Source organism: Cryptomeria japonica, chromosome 5, assembly GCF_030272615.1.
Source record: "Cryptomeria japonica chromosome 5, Sugi_1.0, whole genome shotgun sequence".
In the NCBI taxonomy this organism is placed as follows: Eukaryota; Viridiplantae; Streptophyta; class Pinopsida; order Cupressales; family Cupressaceae; genus Cryptomeria; species Cryptomeria japonica.
In genome coordinates, this window is record NC_081409.1 from 276895963 (window position 1) to 276905319 (window position 9357).

Genomic DNA, 9357 nt, shown 5'->3' on the forward strand with positions numbered 1-9357 from the left:
TAAGTACTTTGTAAACACCAGAGGGGGCCAAGTTCAATTGATGAAATGGCTCAGTCGTAGAAAAAGAACATATCCAGCATTCACGATGCACTTGGGTACATCCTGAACATTTTCCATCCATCATACCATCCCCATCATCCCACATGCATTATGGGTCTTTGCATGCAACAGTAGGTGCTGTAACATGACCAACAAGGATGTGACTGTTATGCTTATCGTTTGCAGGTTCTATGGTAAGTTGTTTTTTGTTATGATCTAATTTCAAATAAGATATGAATAGAACCAACAAAGAAAATCATGACTTCAGCATTTGGAAGGTCAAAAAACTTACAGCCACAGGACAGAATTTGTGGTTTTGAGTGGTGAGAAGTGCAAGCTAATGTTCTTTTTATTGCTTCTTTATCATCAGCCCTTTCATTTTATTCTCAAAATTCAATTTCTTTATGTTTGTTAGAAAGCCTCAATATGCACATTTCATCAACGTTGGCTACTTTTACAATTTGTTGATCATGCGATAAAATAGTCAGACGGCTGCCTTCCCTGAAGTCACTGTAATTTCATTTCAGTGCTTTAAGGTTCTCAGACATTTAACGTCATCAAGGAGGAACTGATCTCCCTTAAACCCTTCCCTCAATCAACATGATCTACTTCACCTCCAAATTATGAGACAACTTTGAGGATGTTGGTCTGCAGCTTTATGAGGTCATTTACCTTTTGACATATTCTCCCATGCTAAGAACAAATACAGCCAACCCATCTTGCCATGTGGTATAATATATTTCAATCAAGCCATTTATACCCAATGTCACAATCTTTTCCCAACGGCCCACCCATGTCCCTGTAGGGGAACATTTCCAAGACTTGGGGGAAACGTCCCCCCACAGAACCACCTCTGCCACCTCTATCAGGGATGCCGCTGGGTCGCTTGCTATATGGCACATGCCATTACATACTGATTGCAACCTTTAACTTCATGAAAACTAGTTGGCCTTTCATGGGGCCCTCACAGAGATGTTATATTGCAGATTTTGCCTTGAAGATTTCAATTGACCTCTATTTCTATATCAGCACCGCTCTGCCACCGTCCCCCGCCCTCCCCTCACTGTCCCCAAATTTAGGCCCTTGGTCCCCCGTCCCCGCATTCCCCCGTCAGGAAGCTGCGTGGAACATTGGAAAACACATTATCACATCTGTCAAAACTACTTTAATCAAATCAGCCTCCCTGAAAAAATGTGAACTAATATTACATGCATACTTCAGATATGGCAATTAAAAAGCCGGACGAAGAAAACTATAGCAGTGGCTTACCTGCAATATTGTGTCACACCTCCTGCAGGCACCCAGTTTACTTGTCATGGATCAGTGTATTGATCAATTCACGAGGGCCAGGATGATATCGGCTTCTCGTGTTGTCATATTGAGACCTCATCTCGGAAGGATATCATTCTGTGTGAGAATTAATATACAATTAATAATTTTAATTTTAATTTAACACATTTTTACAAATATAAAACATTCTAAATTAAATTGTAACTCAAACATAAGTAAAATATTATTACCATATGTATATGATAATAAATAAAAGAAAAATAAAAAATATTAAAATGAACAACAAAATGATGGTGAAGTGAGAGTGGTCAACCTACTCTATCACCTCACTTTCCAGCTCCTAATCAATGGTCTCGAGTCCAGACAAATTATAAAGAAAAGCATAAAATAAAAAAACTAAAGTTAAAAGAAGAGAAACGAAAATCAAGGGTGATGGTAATCTACCAAACTGCCATATTAAAGTAGGAACTTGAATGCAGGTGGAGAGCAATATACCACAGAAGGAGACAGATTAAGGGTAGGGAATAGGTGCCTTGAGGGAAGAAGTCATTAAACAGGCTATTACTAGGGCATTGTGCCACCCCACGGTCCCCACCCTCCTCATTATCACATTTCAGGACAGGACAGCACAAAGAGGGGAGAAAAGGATTTATGCACAAACTCTCTCTTGAATGGATTCGAATTGTGATTAATTTTCTTTGTAGCTTCTATAATGTGAAATACTGAATTATACACTGCTGTAGCTGGAAATTATTAATCTAGGATGATTTAGGATTATGTGTGAAGTATCGGATATTCAATAAACTGAAAGGTACCTTTTCTTTTTCTTAAATGGTGATGCAATTCTGTTTGTAAATGCAAGAATGGTGTGAGTTTTGTAAGGTAGTCAGTAAAATATCTAGGTCACGGATATGATTATAGTAGGAGGTGCTTAGAATAATAATGATGCTAAAACTAGCACTTGCACCTATAGGAGGTTCAAGGGATATGTCATTAGGAAATTAAAGATAAAATCTAAATGTATTTTAATATAACATTAGATGAAGTTTTGTTGTAAATATAAGAATAACATATATGTATATTAATTGAATTATTATGGTACAATTTTAATTTAAGTGATATTTCTAAGGTCCAAATTGAGCATAATCATGGAATCTCGTGATGACAAACTGTACAAATTCTAATATTATGCTTCAATTAACAAATATATTGAGCATATGTACCTATATCCAATGTAGTTTAGAAAGATGACACAAATAGATATAGTAGGACATAAAAAAAGCACATAAAAGAATGTAACATTATCTTGTAGACACTCCCAAATTTATTTGTAGTGAACAAAGAAATACATCAATTTACAGGTATACATCCAATTAATTTACCTCAGCAGAATTTGGCATTGCTTTTTACGATATTGTCTTAATTTCATTATAGTCTAGATTTTAAAACTATTTTATTTCCTTTCCTTTTAAACCTTTTTAAATAATTTTTTAATAATGAATATTGAAATAAAATTACATTGCTTAACCATTATGACATTGCTTACATATCATAACATATTAATAAAGATTAATACACTAAAACATAACAAATACAATAAAAACAAAAAATAAGATAAAAATTAAATTACAAATTTTAAAAAAATCTAATATTTAATTTTAATTATAATTGATTTATGAAATTTTAAACAAAATAAAATTAATAAAACTAAAATAATAATAATTACTTTACATGCCAATTAATATATTTTATTAAAAAACTCTACCCAAGTTTATACAGTAAACAAACCGCATATAGATAAATATACGAACTACTACATCATGCTTTCCATTAATTTGCATTCACTTTAGATGAATGTATTATAGTTAAGGTGTTAATATTTACTTTCCCAACTTAATCTGACAAAACTACCATCCACAATATATCTTTCATCTCATAAGCGTTAAAAACAGTGTATTCTATTCTGTTTGGATGAGCTCAAATTTATTATTAGCCTCGTTGTTAAAATCTAAACCCAAGTTAAAAACAAGCTCGCAATCTAACTATAGTGATTTTTGTTATTTCGATCCCGTGTTCACCTCCTTGTTTTCATTTCCACGCAAATTTATTTAAGCCATCCATTGCAGCCTATCATTGGCCAGCCAGATTCCGGCATGTGGCTAGGCAAGAGTGCTTCGATGGAATCAGCAGTAACAGAGTGTTTGCATTTTGTTAGGAGATCATGGGAGATTGACCGTTTGATGATCAAAAATCGCCCATTTAAGAGAACGGTTATAGATGGGCAAAATGGACGGGCGTAAAAACGGCAGATGTGGAGCAGTACCTGGAAAATTGGTGATTGGTAAATGGTTTGGTGGCAGCTAAAAATGGTTTAAAAGAGGTTTAGTAGTGGTTTGACGGTGTGAGACAGGTATAACGGGAAGATGTGGGCTGGGAAGTCCACTTAAAACAAAGCCTATCGGCTAATTAAGATGCCTACTCTATGGTCTTCTAGATGATTGCAAGATGGTGATGCGTTTGACACATGTTTTCGCAGCATTGAAAGTTCCTATCACTCCCCTCCCTGCGCCCCCAAGCCCCTCTAACCTTAGACACGAGAAGGGTTCTGAAATCAGAATATGTGAACATAAATTTAACCAAAAGCTCAATAGTGATTGGTTTCTGGAATTGTAATAAAACACATGTAGCTTGTCTATCATTTTGACATAATTCCTCTGAAAATTAGGTGACTGAAATTTAAGCATATTAAGGCTTGAAAATAAACGTAGAGGTCAATCTATTAGGCACCTTCTAGCATGGATGTAGTTGCCAAATGTCTGGCATAATTTTAAATGATCCTTAAAGCTGAATGGATGCCATACATTTGTTATGAATTTATAATGCTTAAAGCTGAACGGATGCCATACGCATCATTTAATGTCTTTAAGCTGAACACAGACCATATGTTTGGCAAATTGCCAATTTCTTCTTATAGAGACAGACCTTTCTTCTTGTGAGGTCAAATTGCTTTCTTGGCTTTAGCTGTTGCTGCCAGGAACACTGAAATTAGCTCCTTAACCAGCTGATATGCTGCTGCAATGGGCACATCATAGTTACTTTGGTGCTTGCCTACATTATTATAATCTATACTTTTATATCTCTAACTATCAGAGACCTCCCAGACCACTATTTTAGTAGATTGTATGCCTCTAGGCTATGCTGAAAGTTTAGTTCAGAAATTAGGAAGCCAATGGCCTTAGGTGAAAGATTATTATGGCCTTGGGTGAAAGGTTATGCTGAATGCATGAAACTCGTTTGATAAAATGCTTACCTTGCTAATACAAGAACTTGGCTGTTATAACACCTACAAATAGGATTTGCTAATGGATTCACTGATTGCATGCATACTGAATATTTTCCATTCTCTTGACTCGGTGCATGCTTTACCTAATACTATGTTTATGAGCTAGCCATACTATGTATATATGATGCAAGCATGAGCTAGTCACCTTGTGTATATGTGATGTATGTACAAGCAAATCATTATGTGTGTACATGTGGTGTATGTATGAGCTGGTCACTGTGTGGTTCAGTGTGTTTGTACAATGATTTTGGCATTGAACTAACATTTGATTGGAATGTATTTGCTATCATATTATTGTATATAGATTTAATTAAAAGCATAAGCTCAAATAATGCCTATAAATTAAAAGTGAAATTAGAGACCTTGTATCAAAGGAATAAAGCATCTCTATTATTAGTGTGCAAATTATGAAGCATTTGACTCCCAAAAAAGAATATGTAGACAAAGCCATTCAAATGAATACTTCATGTTTAGGTTTGGGTCTAGGGATGACCTTAATATTTGGAAGGTTACCATGTTTGGTGCAAGTATGTAAAATTGTGGCATTAAGTTGTTGCCTTGACTAAGGTTGGTAAGGTTATGTAGTTGGCACTTCTAAATTGGTTTGAACTCGCTTGGTCAATCAAGATATTAATTGAGGTTTATTGAAAAAAAAACGTAGTAACTAGGTGGTTACTACATATCGATTGAGTGATTGACCACATCAATCAGTTGCACTCTATTAGACACTTTGCATTCAATGGTTATTTTGATGCTTAATGTTTTCTAACACATGAAATCTTCCTCACATTTGCCTCCGCCTAGATGACCATCTTAAGGCAAGACAAATCATAAAACAGGTGATAAATCTTGAAGTCCTTGACTAGAAGAAACACTTCTTCAAAAACCATTGTGTCTCCATTCTAAGCAACATAACTTGTCTATAACAATAGAATCATGTTTGCAATGCTTTGATTTTGTTCTTATGTGAAGTTAAAAACATTGTCCCTAGAAGTTATTTCACATGTTTATGATCATTTACAAATCCATCATGTTTTTTTGTGTCCAATTGTGTTCATTATGGGATATGTGGTGATTGACTGTCTTTGCACATAGCATTCCATTCCCTACTGTTGTAATGTTTGTTCCCTTGCAGAGCTTTCTTGCCCCCATGTAGCTTCTCTTCTATTTTTTGCATTTTATAGAGTCTAAATCAAGAAAGTGTGTTTAATGGACAAAAGTGTTTTCGGACTTCTTTTTGATCATTTGTTTGCATTTATTCGTGAATTTGTTTACTTGACAATTGAGTTTGTTATTATATAACTTACAGCATTAGTGTAATAACCTTTTATAATTACTACAAAAAAAAAATTGCTGTTATTTAAGAAGGATGCTTAGAAGAACAGCCATACAACAATAATGTGCATAATCTCTACATGGTAGATCGGCAGGTTAAAGAAGCCAATAAAATCACTTTTGCTCATGCTCATAACTTACCCAATTTGAACCATAAGAAACTACAATTCAAATCTTCTTACAACATATTAAACCCATAAGAATGTAAATATTAAGCCAAATAAACATTCACATCAACATTTGATTATTGTAAAATAAATACCATTAATAAAGGAAATCATACCTTTGGCTGTCTACATCGAGATATGCTAGTTCCTTAGACGTTTGCTTTGCCAAAGGTTTGGGCTAGAGCACAATGCAATCCCAACCACATGGCTAAGAGTCCCTATCCACCCCATCCAAGTGAGTTATGTGACCTGCGGAGAGAGATTATTGTTGTCAATCATGAATGTGCAAGGTAGTTACCTATTAACAACCAAACCATACTAACGTATTTCCTCCTTGCTAGTCTAGAACACGACCACCCAAGAAAGATGCAAAATTTACCCACACAGATTATCCCAACCTCTTCATTACCTATTCATCTTCCATTATTCCTCTTTCTCCCTGCAATCCGTACGACTGCTAAGTGGTAGAAAGTGGCATCCATCGTTTGCGTGCCACTAGTTCTATGGACTGCATGCTACTAGCGAAAGCTATCTAAGCCTCATGAGTAGCTCCTAGCATCCATAACTTGCATGCCTAGGTGATAGTTGACTAACTCTAGGATATGGCCAAATCAATCTACATGCAAAGCATGCTCCCTTACTACCGCCAAGCTAGAGCAGCAATAAGCTTATCTTTGGGCAGGTCATAGGATTTACTGTTTTGTTGATCACCTTGAAAGGAGGTGATCACCTTAGAAGGAGAGGAGTAAGCTATGACTAAGGTTATACAACCCTATACCTATGCCCTCATTAGGTCTTTTACTCCGACTATTTTGTGTTGCCGTAGAAGTTGGCTCTCATATCCAACTTGGTTCTACAATTGAAAAAAATTCTCTTACAATGAGATTAGTTGAAAGTGAAACCATAATCATATGGCTTACTTCGTCTAGGATTATCCCATTACTCCTAGGACCAAGAAATAAAAACGGACATGATAATCCTTTAACCTCAGGGTACAATCTCTGAAGTGGTACATAGGCTTGTAGAAGAAATCTCTACTGGACCATGGTAGCAGATAGCGAATTCGTGTAATTTTCCCTGAATCAAATGTAAGAGACCTTCAAAAGTTAGCTAACATGACATTCATTTAAGAAGTAGCATAACTTGAGAAGGCTTAAACATGCTCCTCATTTGAACATTAGGCAGTTGTAAAATCTAATAAGGATGGAGCTTACTTCTCAATGGTCTTATGTTCAAGAGTAAGAAGCGTTTTTCAGATTTTCTACTACCTCACCCTCCAGGACAGCCTTCTTCCCTTGATTACTAAGATAAATATTTAGATATAAGGATACATCAGCCTAACAAAACTTTTCACAGCATCATACATGAACGAAATCCCATTAACAGCCATTACACTACAAATCATACTTAATGTAGTTAAATTCACCCCAAGGAAAACCCTCTAAACTATTATCTCAGTTATTCTAACGAGATATTTCATCCTAGGCTTAGCCATAGTCTTCAATGAAAAAACAAAATCATTAAAGTCTGTAAATACAAACATGACCATAAGATGTTTCATTACAAGCTTGATTCGATTTAGTTTCCAAACAATTGCTAAATATCCGATCCTAGGAGCATTAAGAGTGTTGACAAGGTGCCTTAGTCAATTTTGACTAGTAAAGGCATTTACTGGTCCAGCTGAACTGAATTTAACCAATTCAGAATTCCGTTTCAGACTAAGACTTCATGGCTAGACACTTAAGATAGCTCAAAAGTATTGGGTACAAGTTGTTTGTATAGGTCGTTTGAAACCATTTATAAGAAAATCAAGTAAAATGTATTTTCAGGAAAGAAAATAACGAAGTACTGTTCCATGCCATATCTACACTTCAACTCAATCGTTCAAAAGGACGAATTTCAGTATGGCAACAAGATCACTTGACTCGTGAACTTAGCTAGTAAGTATAATAGAATATGAATTCATCAACAAGATTAAAATGGATGGGTAACGCTTTGTGGTATAAGGAGAGGTTTTTCTTATGCAATAACTCTCAATTAAGGAACAAGAGTTTATTAAAGCTGAACTCGTCACAATAAGAGAGTATCCAAGGTTCCTTGAGACTAATCAAGAACTAAGAAGGTTTTTTGTTTTGGTCTTTTATCTAAACCGTAAAACACAAATGTAAAAGGTTTATTTTCAAGCAGGCGACTAAGGATCAATACCTTCCGAAACAGTCAATTAAACTGCGCATAGTCATTGCCAGGTGAATAAAAGAGTGGGAAACCTGCTGCGATGGCATCGAAATTGTTTAACCAGAAAACCACCTTATTTAGGGCCATAATCATGACATTCACAACGAGACAAATTGTTTGATGAGTATGAATGGCAATTTAAAGGGCGTTGTATTCAGGCATAGTGCCTAGGTTTTTACTAGGCAAAGAATAACATCTACAATGGGTTGCAGCAGCTAAAATAGAAAAAATACTCAATTATTATCAATCTATCAAATAAAATCTACAACCCGACGGAAAATGACGACTTTGGGAAAGAAATAAACCTAAGCTATGGCGTCCAACAAATTAGGCACCTGAAAATTTCGTTGCACATAATCGAGTTCTTCTCTTCCTCTTTTTTCATGCCTTTTTCCTCTTACGAATTTAACCTTCCTCGAGGCATTCGTTTCTCGAATAAAAAAATCCAAGTACCAAGGGCCAGACGTCTAAACTGCAGAAGTGCATGGCTGGATTGAATGCATAGATATGGCTTACTGGTGGACGCCATGCTGCAGGTCGCTCAGCATAAATGTTCACCCATGGCTCTCTCTTCCCTCCTGCCATAATCTTCCTTCCACGCCCCTTTCACTTTTCTCTTCTAGCACCTGCGGAGCATTCAAAATCGTTGAACAGGTAGACTACTACCTACTTGTATGAGAACAAAATACAAACCAGAAGTTAATAATTAGTTTTGAACGAATGAATGATTGATTTTACTGAGTCTATGGGATCACAGATTAAAAAAATCTAATTGGTATTTGCATTGAAAAGAGGTGTAATGGCTGTAGTAATAGTGATAATAAATAGTATGTTTGAGATAATAATTAATTTATTAAATAAATTATATTTAATCAATTTTATTTTGATATTTGATGTTTTCTTTGTGTTTATGTTTACCTTTTGAAAATGATATTGTCATGATTTGGC

General features: G+C 35.4%; 1 long non-coding RNA gene across 2 annotated transcripts; it reads right to left on the bottom strand.

Moving 5' to 3' along the window:
* Positions 1-48: 48 nt before the first annotated feature.
* LOC131039595 (uncharacterized) lies at positions 49-9151 on the bottom strand. 2 transcript variants are annotated; one of them, XR_009104675.2, is made up of 5 exons: positions 8745-9151; positions 6291-6423; positions 1309-1446; positions 332-1157; positions 49-177 (listed from the first exon to the last, which is right to left on the bottom strand). It is a non-coding gene; the product is annotated as an uncharacterized LOC131039595 (long non-coding RNA). The 2 variants fall into 2 exon arrangements; XR_009104676.2 differs by lacking the exon at positions 49-177 and having other exon boundaries at positions 1121-1190; positions 8745-9147.
* Positions 9152-9357: the final 206 nt, after the last annotated feature.